A 12,639-nucleotide genomic window follows, 5' to 3' on the forward strand; every position below is an offset into this window, starting at 1 on the left:
TGGCCTGTCAACTGGACACTATGCTTTTGAGCCCACTTGCTAAAAGGCCCACTTAGTAATTCGGCCTGATATTAGTTTTGGCCTGTTAAGGGCCCGTTTAACATTTCGGCCCTATATTAATTTCAGCCTGTTAAAAGCCCGTTATATAGTTGGGCCTAACTACGGCCCGGTTTGCATCCGACCTACTCGCAGCCGATATCTGATTGGGCCAAACAAGGACCGAGACAATTTTTCGGCCTGTTAAAAGCCTGTGATTTGATTCGCACAATCATGGGCCGGGGTTCATTTCGGGTTGCTGCCGGCCCGTGAGCTGATCGGCACGTTTCAGGCCCAACCTACATCGTGATTGCATGACGGCCCGATTATGTACCATAATTTTACGGTTTGGCCGGTTTACTGCGAAGACAGGATATATATACAGTAAAATAACTGCAGCATCATGAATAAGAAAAAACATATACTATACAATAAAGAAATTACGGCATATTACATCCACTGGGCATCAAAGTTCGCCACTATGATAATAAAGCACAAGCAGACAACAGATTACATACACTGGGCATCAAAGATCACCACCAGTGCAAATAAACATGCCGACAAAATAATATACAAAACCGACAACACTTCAATAGAGTTCAAGAAAGGTTAGCCCTGCTGGGGAGCTGCAGCGCAAGCAGCTGAGCAAGATGATGAGACTGCGCTTGTTCAACACTTATATCTTCCTCACTCTGAAAGATAAACAAGCAGATAGATGACAGGTTTTGCACATAAAAGTATCAGTGCTGACAATTCATCACATTTCTTACTGACGAATAAAGTGACATAGTTTAAATTTGCATTAACACAATATGGTATTGTTCAGGTCAAGACATGGCAGGAAATGACATTGTGAAGGAGTTGGCAGCTTCATGACACCACTGGATTACAGATCAAGAACTCATAACTATCAATGGTTAGTGTGCTGTCAATTTATACCATTTCAGATTGGCAAATAAAGAGATGGTTTAAATAATAGTAGAATGATATGACATTTTTCATAGTTAAGACATTGCAGAATATGACATTGTGTTGTAGTGGGTAGGTTCACCACACCACTGGATTATAGATGAAGAACAGAAGCATACATGCAGTGCAAAAGAAGATCACTTGCTCTGTATAGTTTAATTTACATGGTCTGAAGAAGGAACTTGGTTGTACAACTGAAAACTTAAATTGAGAAAGGACGAATTTTTGTTTATGAACTACATATAATAAACTTTAAACAAGCAATTTGATGCAAAGACCAAAAATAAACAGCTGTTGCAGTCATGCCTAACCAAATATATACAACAAAGTTTGAAGGCTTGAGATGGACAAAGTTACATTATTGGTGAAGACAGGCTCTATAAAGGCCTTGTCCATGCTGATGGGGGGGCAATTCAAGAAGTTTACCACAGAATCTTTTTCAAAAGCATTGCCTTTATTCTACATTTTGTTAAGAGTAAATATAGATGTGATAATATACGAAAAAATGGAGAATATTTAAGATAAGATGAAGAGTGATGCTACATAACCAAGTAGCTATAAATGTAAGTGCAGCGATGTCACACCCTAGTTAGTTCAAGCATTAGAGTGTGCATCATGTTTAAATTCCTCTTAAATTTGAAATGGGGAAGACAGAACCCCCAGCCCCACCCCCTGGAAACAACTAGGGTTTACTAAAATTATTTTCAATGAACCCAAAATGCCCTTCACAAAAAGTTCATCATTTCTGGATTGGGCTAAAACCCCTGGCAAAAATGGTGCACTCTTTTCTAGGACATTCTGGATTTTCTGAATTAAATCATAAGTATTTGAATTTGGGCATTTAAATGCTATAAAATAATTTAAATGCTCAAATAATTCTGGAAATAAGTGTGGGCTGTTGGAAATAATCTAAACAGAGCCCCTGATTATTTTCAGGATTTTTAAAGATGTCTAGGTATTTTTAATAAAGCCCAACAGTTGCAGATAAATAGAAAAAGAAAACAAATAAAAAAGAGAGAGAGAAACCCACCTGGGCCTCACCTGTGCTGGCCCAGCCCACCTGGCCTGTGCCAGTCGTCACCCACCTCTGCCAGTAGGCAGAGGCGTGTCGCCGGTGCATGCACCCGCGGCCACCTCCTGCTTCCACTTCCTGCTGCCTCCTCGTCCCCATCCGAGCGCCACGGAGACGCCCAGCACCTCCCTGCACTCCTCCCCTCTCCCCCCCTCGTCTCCCTCACCCTCTCCCGCGATGGCCGAGCGCGATCCTCACCGCCGTTCGCCGTAGTTGTCACCAGAGCCACCCCCTCGCCTCTCCGACAAGCTCATTAGCTCCGCGATGCCGTCCTCGACCTCCTCGTCGACTCACGCGACGGCGGACGCCTCCAAGCACCTCCCCGACGCCTTCTTCTTCCTCGGTCCGCCAAGATCGCCGGCAACGCCCCGACGACGTCCGACCTCCCCCGAGCCCGCTGAGACGCGTTCTGCAACCGCCGTGAGCTCCTCTACCGAACCCCCCTCTTCTCTGCTTCGTTTGCTCGCCGTAGACGCCGCCCCCTTGCTCATCGTAGCACGCCGCCGCGCAAGCTCGATGCCGGCGTCACTCCGGTGTCCATTTGGTCAGGCGCGGGTGCTTAACGCACTCACCGCACCTCGTAGCGCCTCGCTAGTGCGTCCGTTTCCCCGCTATCTCACTGCAGCAGCAAAACCACCAATGGCCGAGCTCCGGCCGCCGCCCGGCTCGACGCCGTCGTCGTTCCCGGCCATCCCAGCACCAACCAACGCCACCGATGGATGCGCCACACCGCCAGCTACCCGTAGCACTCACCCGCGCATCGAACCGTGGCCGGAGAAGCGTTTCTGACGCTCTCCGCCGTCTCGGCCTCGCCGGCGACTCAACGCCGGCGGGATTAACCCCGCTGACCAGGGGTTTGACCCCAGTTTGACCCCGCCCGAGTCACTGATAGGTGGGGCCGGCTCCTAACTAAATTAGATTAGTTTTAATTAGAGCTAAACACTCTGTTAGAGGTTAACGACCTCGTTAACTAACTCTCTCTCATTGACATGTGGGCCCAGGGCCTAACTAACCTAGTTTAGTGCTAACTAAACACTAACTAACTCTGTTAGTTAGCTGAGAGACTGATAGATGGGGCCCACCAGTCAGGTTTGACCTGGGTTGGCGCCTTTGACCCGCTGACGTCACAATGACGCAGTGCTGATGCATTAATTCAATTACTGGATTTATTCTTTAATAGGAAATTCCAGAAAATAGTCAAAACTTCTAAAAATCATAAAAAATCAACCATAGCTCCAAATGCAAAGATTTATATATGAAAAATGATCAAAAAAATTCAATCTATCCATATGTAATGGTTTCATGCATGACAAAACAAGTTAACCTTGCTGTTTAAGCAGAATAAGGTAATGCACCAATAAGGCCATGTTTAATGAGCTAATATTTGAATCTTTGATTCAAATGAGTTCATCCCCTTCTGTTTTAGCTTGCATTAGGCCAAGACACTTTCATCTTGCCATGTCATAGCATGCATCATATTGTTGCATATTGCCATGTGTTGATTATGTTCGGTGTGACTTTCCTGGTAGGTTCTACCTCCGAGGATAACCCCGAGTATCCGTCTGAAGGGCAGTACCCTACTACCTCTACAACAGGCAAGCAACCCATTGATCATTCTGATACAAACCCATGTTCTCGCTTCTGCTCTCATTTACTGCATTAAGACAACGCGATTCAAACTGCTGTGTGCTACGGTAGTTGAACCCTTATCCTCTGCATGACCTGTCATTGCCACAGTAACTAGATGAAACCCACTAGCATGTGTAGGAGTTGATTGAGCCATGTATGTGATTCCTACCTTGCTATGCCTGCTATGCTTAGAGTTGCGTCAGGTCTGGTTCATCTGGGTGATGGGCTAGAGTGAAATGTTTATGTCGGTAATGTGAGGGATGTGTTGAACATGTTTTGGTAAAGGTATCCATGAGAGGCCATGTAGGAGTACATGGTGGGTTGTTTCATTGAGACCGTCCATAAGAACTGAGATCTGTATGTGTGATTTAAGATGCAGTTACTATCGTACATTGGGCCCGAAACCAATGGACCCTCTCGGCTTCTTAAATACCCTAGTACTCTGTCCAGGAGTTGCGAATAGTTTCTGGTGTTTGTAGGTTATGTGTTGGCGGCCGTGCGTAGCAATGACCCTAGGGGTGGGCTTTGTTGCGGTAGATACACCGTGGCACGGTGTACCGAGTCACCCGTTTGGTGTCTCGGGAACCCTGTTCACATCATTCGGGGCCGTATGTGGAAACCTCGGCCGGACTCCCTGCGGATGGAACCTGGATAGGCGATAAACCTGGACTAGAGACTTAAGTGTTTAGGTAGGCCGTGGGCGACACCCTCGCTGGGCTTCCGCTTGAAGGTTGCCGAGTACATGTCGTGTAAATGGCGATAAGTGGTGAAAGCGTGTATGAAGAAGTATGCCCCTGCAGGGTTAACATCATCTATTCGAATAGCCGCGTCCGCGGTAAAGGACTACTTGGTTGCCTATAAAGTTCATAGACAAGTTAATGGATACTACTAAAAGACTCAAGATAAGTGTGAGTGCCGAGGATGGCCCTCTCGTAGGATGACCAGGGGGGATCCCCGGTGGAGTATTGTGTTGGTGAGTAATGGACTCGTGTGCGAAAACTATTTTATTAGTGGAGCTCCGTAGGATAGCTTAGCCAAGAGTCAAAGCTGGCTTGCTGCAATAATCCCACCACCTTCTTGAGAATGAGCATGTATAGTAGGTTCTTGTAACACCCTGGATGTAACTTTCCCTATTTGTACTCCAACTCTTGCCGTTTCCGGCGTTAAGTTATATTTATTTCCTCGGGTTCGGGTTTTTGTCTCCGTGTGTTGTTGTCGTTGTCATGCATCTCATATCATGTCATCATGTGCATTGCATTTGCATACGTGTTCGTCTCATGCATTCGAGCATTTTCCCCGTTGTCCATTTTGCATTCCGGCGCTTCGTTCTCCTTCGCTGGCCCTTTCTAGCTTTCTCTCGTGTGTGGGTATTAAACATTTCCGGATTGAACCGAGACTTGCCAAGCGGCCTTGGTTTACTACCGGTAGACCGCCTGTCAAGTTTCGTACCATTTGGACTTCGTTTGATACTCCAACGGTTAACCGAGGGACCGAAAAGGCCTCGTGTGTGTCGCAGCCCAACACCCCTCCATTTTGGCCCAAAACCCACCAAACTCTGCTCCATGTCCTAGAGCGTTCGATCACGATCACGTGGCCGAAAACCGCACCTCATTTGGACTCTCCTAGCTCCCCCTATGCCTATATATACACCCCCCATTCCAAATTCGCGGTTCCTCTCCCCCTAACCCTAAAAAATTCCCAGATCCGCCACTCCGGACGTGTCCGGGCGGAGCCGGACAACGTCCGCCGCCACCGCCGCCCAACCGGGACGCACCACGTGGCGCCCGGTGCACGCCGCCGCCGCGGCCCGCAGGGGCCCGAGGCCGGCCCTCCTGCGCCGCCTCCCTCCTCCAGCCCGGCGCCGCCCCTCCGCCGCGCCGCCGCGGCTCGCCCTCGCCAGCCGAGCTCGCCGCGCCGCCATCGCCGGCCGAGCCCGTCGCGCCGCCCCAGGCCGAGCCGGCCGCGCCGCCCGCCGCGCCGCCCGCCGCCGGCGACCGCCCCGGCCGCCTCCTCCACGCCAGCCCGCCGGCGAGCGCCGGATCCGCCGGTGAACAGTGCGCGAGATCCGATCCGGTTCGCAGCTACACTAACCCTACATCTGGGTCATTTTTTTCCTAAGTCCTGAAATCTGCAGATCCAAGTGCCTCTGTTCGGGGCTCCGTAACTTTGCATCCGTAGCTCCGATTTGGGCATATAGCATATCAAAATGTTCATCTCAGAGAGTATATCATTTCATTCCCTTGCATCATTTTCATTTGAGCTCATCTTCATGCCCGAAATGCTGTTAGAAGAGGACTACTTGAGTTAATTGTCAGATCTGTTACTCCGTTTAGCACTTTTGTCATTTTTGCCATGATTAATGTGTGCATGATATGCCCGCGAGTTCTTCATATGTTTTGTTAAGGGTTTTGTCATCTTTCCAGAGGTGCAACCCATGTATTTTTAGGATGTGTGTGGTGACTTGTGCAAGCTTGCAAGTGAGGCACCCGGTAATTCTGTTTTCAGGGACTTAGTAATTTCACCAAGTCCTGGGATTGTTTAGTTCATGATGCCATATGTTCATGTTGTTTCCTAGTGATCCGTGCCTCTTTTGAGGATGATCAGTAAGGGAGTTTTGTTAATCTTGTAGTGCTCTATCCATCGATGTCTTTGTTTGCAATTTTGGAGCATCCTAGGTTGAGTCAATCGAGCTCTACTTTTGCTTCGTTGTGAATCTGGGCAGATCGTCAACTTGTTTGCGATTTTGCCGATAATGTTGTAGTTGATCCGTGCATGCTATGCTATTGTTCTTGCCATGTCTAGCTTTTATTGTGTGCCTTCTTTAGGGATGTATGCTTGTCTTGACATGACTTGCACCGTGGTGAGTGCATCGATCTCGTAAACATACCTTAACTAAGGGACTTTTGTTAAGCTTGTTGAGTAGCTCCATTCTATGTCTTTCTTTGTCATGTTCAGGTCCTGTAGCATGTTGTTTTGTTGCTCCGAAGAGGGCTATATGATCTGAAATTCCAGACAAGTGTTAATTTCACTAAGTCTGAGATTTGTTTTACCATTTGCGTTTTTGCCATGCTTGTTTGAACCTCCTAATGGATGATTTGGCCATAGCTCAGTGCTAGACTTTTGTTAAGCATCTTGTGTGCATCCCTGCCATGTATTTTGTCGTCATGTTTGGATGCTGTACCATGTTCATTTCGTTGCATTTAGATGCCTACTTGCTGCAAATCGCAGACCGGTGTCATATTTGAATCGCTAGCCATTTCCAAACCGTAACTCCGATTCCGGCGTTCTTTATATCGTTTTCAAGCAATTTCGTCTCACCTTTCCAGTGGAACACTTGGATTTCCAAGTTGAGGCCAGGTTCATGCATTTCCTGTCACATCTTGCATTTTGCATCCCACATCGCATCCCGCATAGCATATCATCATTTCATCATATCGCTTGGTCTTGCACGTGGATTGATTGTATACCTGTTGCTTGTTTGTCTTGTTTGGGTAGAGCCGGGAGACGAGTTTGCTAACGAGGAGCCCGTTGAGTTTGCTTTTGAGGATCCAGTCAACTCTGACAACTATGCAGGCAAGATGATCATACCCTCGAAATCACTACTATCTTTGATATGTTAGTTTGCTCGCTCTTTTGCTATGCCATTGCTACGATGCCTACCACTTGCTTGCCAGCCTCCCAAATTGCCATGTCAAACCTCTAACCCACCTTGTCCTAGCAAACCGTTGATTGGCTATGATACCGCTTTGCTCAGCCCCTCTTATAGCGTTGCTAGTTGCAGGTGAAGATTGGAGGCCGTTCCTTGTTGGAACATCATTTATTTACTTGTTGGGATATCATTATATTGCCATGTTATCTTAATGCATCTATATACTTGTTAAAGGGTGGAAGGCTCGGCCTCTCGCCTAGTGTTTTGTTCCACTCTTGCCGCCCTAGTTTCCGTCATATCGGTGTTATGTTCCTGGATTTTGCGTTCCTTACGCGGTTGGGTTATAATGGGAACCCCTTGATATTTCGGCTTGATTAAAGCTTTTCCAGCAATGCCCAACCTTGGTTTTACCATTTGCCACCTAGCCTTTTCTTTCCCTTGGGTTCTGCAGACTCAAGGGTCATCTTATTTTAACCCCCCCCCCCTTGGGCCAGTGCTCCTCTGAGTGTTGGTCCACCTGTCAGCTACCGGTGGCCACCAGGGGCAACTTTGGGCTGGCCTACCCGTACCTAAGACAATCTGAGTGTGACCTGAGAAAGAGATATGTGCAGCTCCTATCAGGATTTGTCGACACATTCGGGCGGTGTTGCTGGTCTTTTTTTAACCTGTCAAAGTGTCTTGAGTTACCGAGATACCGAGTCTGATCGGAACGTCTTGGGAGGAGTTCTATTCCTTCGTTGACCGTGAGAGCTTGTCATGGGCTAAGTTGGGACTCCCCTGCAGGGATTGAACTTTCGAAAGCCGTGCCCGCGGTTATGGGCAGATGGGAATTTGTTAATGCCCGGTTGTAGATAACTTGAACCTTAACTTAATTAAAATGAATCAACTGAGTGTGTTACCGTGATGGCCTCTTCTCGGCGGAGTCCGGGAAGTGGACACGGTGTTGGAGTAATGTTTGCGCAGGTTATTCTCTAGTTTCTCGCTCATGCTTTGCCTCCTCTTCTCGCTCTCCTTTGCGAATAAGTTAGCCACCAAACTTGCTAGTCGCTTGCTGCAGCTCCACTCATATTTTACCTTGCCACACTTATAAGCTTAAATAGTCTTGATCGCGAGGGTGCGAGATTGCTGAGTCCCTGTGACTCACAGATTACTATTACACCAGATGCAGGGCTTGATGATTCCGCTCCAGGAGACGCGTATGAGCTCAAGTGGGATTTTGACGAAGACTCTCAACGATTCTATGTTTCCTTTCCCGATGATCAATAGTGGTGCCCAGTTGGGGGTGATTGGGACCGTGTCGCAGGTTGGGTTATCTTTTATTTTGGCGCCGTAGTCGGGCCATGAGTGTTTTGGATGATGTAATGTTATTTATGTACTTGATTGACGTGGCGAGTGTAAGCCAACTATGTTATCTCCCCTCTTATTATCATATTACATGGGATGTTGTGAACATTGCCTAACTTGCGATATATGCCTTCAATGCAATTATGTCTCTAAGTCATGCCTCGACACGTGGGAGCTATAGTCGCATCGAGGGTGTTACAAGTTGGTATCAGAGCCTTCCCCGACCTTAGGAGCCCCATTGCTTGATCGTTTTTAGCGGCCGAGTTGTGTCTAGAAAAAAAATGTTTTGAGTCTTTAGGAATTATATATCGGAGAGATTAGGAATTCTTTTTACTTCCCAGTCTCCTCATCGCTCTGGTAAGGCATCCTGACGTAGAGTTTTGACTCTTCTCTTCTCAAATTTCACTAAAAAAAATTTAGGATCACGCGAGTATCTTGGAATCGTTCCGATGGCTTTATGATGAGAACATTGACTTGGTGCCACCTGTCAGGGGTTTAGTGGAAGTGTCCCGGGGAGTTGAGCTCTGAGGTGTTGTCATCATAATTTTATCGTTGCAGTTTTGGAATACCTGAGTTTAGTACGCCAACATCAAAAATCTCTTTTATGCAGTTCGTTGGTGAGATAACCTCGACGCCACCCAGTACTGGGGCGGGAGTTCGGGAGTATTGCCATAACTTGTATAACGGATGCTTTTCGAAGGTTGAGGTAGATGGTTTCCGAAGGTTTCTTGGTTATGTGTTGAAGGATGGATACAGCTGGATGTAGGATTTGCTAGTTTGGGTGAGATTTTATGCTTCCCCTGTATCCCCAACACTTGATTGCATAACCGGAAAGGTTCGGGAGTTTCATAGGTGGGAATTCTAGTAGCTCTAGTTCTTCTTCCACGGATATTGGTTTGAGATGGGGATTTCTTACCGATTATTCGTTCTTGATCCGTACCTTGTTGATTTATTTCTCTACCTTAATTCTACGTGGCTTCTCAATTTATGGATATGTGACCATGTCAAGAGGAATGCATTCGTTCATTTTGTTCGGATGTGAAGACTATATGTTGCAATTTTCATTCCATTGGATTCAGCTTCAATATTTATCTGTCAATGTGCTAATGGTGGTCAACCTCTTCAGGATGGCTCCTCCAACGCGCACGACTCCGAATCTTGATCCGCCACCACCTCCACCTCCTCCAGAGGCATGGCAAGCTGTGATGGCCGCAACCTATGTAAACACACAGCTGATCATGCAAATTCTTCAAGAGCGCAATCAAGGCAGTCATGGGAATCAAGGAAGCAATCAGAGTCACTTCGCTACACTCAACCAGTTCCTTGCTAACGGGCCAAAGACTTTCAGCAATTGTGTTGAGGAAACCGATGCTGACGATTGGCTTGTGGATCTTTGCAAGCATTTCGAGTGCGGTAACGTCAGGCCTGAGGACTTTGTCAAGTTTGCTTCCTTCTAACTCAAAGATCAAGCTGCAGAATGGTTCCAGCAGTACAAGGATTCCAGAGGTGGACGTGTTATCACTTGGGATGATTTCCGTCGAGATTTCTGAGCTCATCATATTCCGCAGAGCGTGGTTGAAAGCAAGCGTGAGGAATTCCGCAATCTGAAGCAAGGCTCTTTGTCTGTCTATGACTACAACAAGTTGTTTCAGAAGCTCGCCCGCTTTGCCAAGCAGGACATCCCTAATGAGAAGAGCATGATATACCAGTTCAGGGGTGGTCTCAGAGAAGAAATTCAGCTCGCTCTTGTCCTCTTTGAGCCCTTGAGATACGATGAGTTCTACAACATGGCACTGAAGCAAGAGGCTGCTCAGTTGAGGTGTGATGCTTCCAAGAAGCGAGTCAGAGATGTTGCTCCTTCTTCCTCTACTCAAGTGGCCAAGCAGCAGATGTTTTGGCTTCCTCCTCCTCCGTTCCGTCAGCCGTATCAGTAGAAGAGCAAAGGTGGCAGTGACTCTTCCCACCCACCCAACCCAGGCTTTCAGAACAAGACTTCGTCTCAACCTCCAAGATCGAGTGCTCCGTATCACCGTCCACTTTCAGAGGTCACATGCAACAAGTGCCAACAGAAGGGTCACTATGCCAACAAGTGTCTCAACCAGAGGCGTCTTCCTCCTCCTCCTGTCAGATCGGCAAGTACAGCTGTGGTCAAGCATAACCCCAAGCATGCCAAGGTCAATTTGATGAATGCAGCTCAGGCAGAGGACTCGTCAGATGTGATCATGGGTAACCTTCCTGTTAATAATATTCCTGCAAAAGTTCTTTTTGACACGGGTGCATCGCATTGCTTCATCTCGAGACCGTTTTCATCTAAGCATGGTTTGCCTTTCAAATTTTGCCTAGTCCTTTAGCAGTTGTCTCTCCCGGTAAGCGCATGCATGCTAACTCCATTGCTCCGGATGTTTCTATCACTTTGGGTGACTACAAGTTTCTATCTTCTCCAACGGTTCTCGGTGACTCGGATATTGATCTTATTCTCGGGATGGATTGGCTTTCTAAGCACAAGGCTCAGCTTGATTGTGCAGCCAGGCAGATTCAATTGACTCATTCGTCCGAGGATGTAATTATCTTTGCCGCTCGGAATAATACCATCCGTCTGTTTTCTCTCAATGAGAAGGGTGAATTGTATGCCATCTCTCAAATTCCAGTCGTTTGCGAATATCAAGACGTCTTTCCAGAAGAGCTCCCAGGAATGCCTCCGCACCGGCCAGTTGAATTCGTTATTGATCTTGAGCCTGGCACGGAACCTGTGTGCAAACGTCCTTACAAGCTCGGACCTGAAGAGTTGAAGGAGCTGAAGAAGCAACACGATGAGCAAGAAATAATGGGTCTTATCCGGCCTAGTTCCTCTCCGTGGGGTTGTGGTGTTCTTTTTGTGAAGAAGAAGGATGGAACGGACTGACTTTGTGTTGATTACCGTCCTGTGAACAAGAAGACCATCAAGAACAAATACCCACTTCCCAACATCAATGAGCTGTTCGAACAACTCAAAGGTGCTCAAGTATTCTCCAAGCTTGATCTCCATATGGGTTATCACCAGATTCGCATTCGTGAAGAAGATATTCCCAAGACAGCATTCAGAACAATCTTTGGTTCATATGAATACACTGTCATGTCTTTTGGCCTCGCCAACGCTCCTCCGACGTTCTCTCGCATGATGAACTTCATCTTCAACGCCTACACCAATGACTTTGTTTTGTTCTATCTCGACGACATTCTGGTTTTCTCCAAGAACAAGGAAGATCATGCCAAGCATTTGCGTTTGGTTCTCGATAAGCTCAGGGAACATCAGTTCTACGCCAAGTTCTCCAAGTGTGAATTTTGGCTTGATGAGGTTCTTTATCTTGGTCATATCATCTCTGCCAAGGGCATTGCCGTGAATCCTGAGAAGGTGTCTGCAATTGTGAATTGGGAACCTCCTCAGAACGTGAAACAACTCCGCAGTTTTCTCGGTCTCGCAAGCTATTGCCAAAGATTCGTCGAAAACTTTTCTAAGATCGCGAAGCCTCTCTCTAATCTTCTTCAGAAGCACGTCAAGTACGTTTGGTCTCCGGAGTGTGACATTGCTTTCAACACTTTGAAAGAGAAGTTGATCACTGCTCCAGTTCTGACTCCACCTGATGAATCCAAGCCATACGAGGTCTTTTGTGATGCCTCTCTCCAAGGTCTTGGTGCAGTTTTGATGCAAGAGAAGAAAGTTGTTGCTTATACATCTCGCCAGTTGAAGCCTAATGAGAAGAACTACCCCACTCATGATCTCGAGTTGGCAGCAGTTGTGCATGCTCTTTTGACTTGGAGACATCTTCTATTGGGAAGAAAAGTGGACATTTTCACTGATCACAAGAGTCTCAAGTACATCTTCACTCAGCCTAATCTCAACCTCAGGCAAACTCGATGGGTCGAAATGATTCAAGAGTATAATCCGAGTATTGAGTATACT

Source organism: Triticum urartu, chromosome 6A (genome assembly GCF_056163025.1).
Source record: "Triticum urartu cultivar PI428250 chromosome 6A, HENAU_Tu73, whole genome shotgun sequence".
NCBI classification, from domain to species: Eukaryota; Viridiplantae; Streptophyta; class Magnoliopsida; order Poales; family Poaceae; genus Triticum; species Triticum urartu.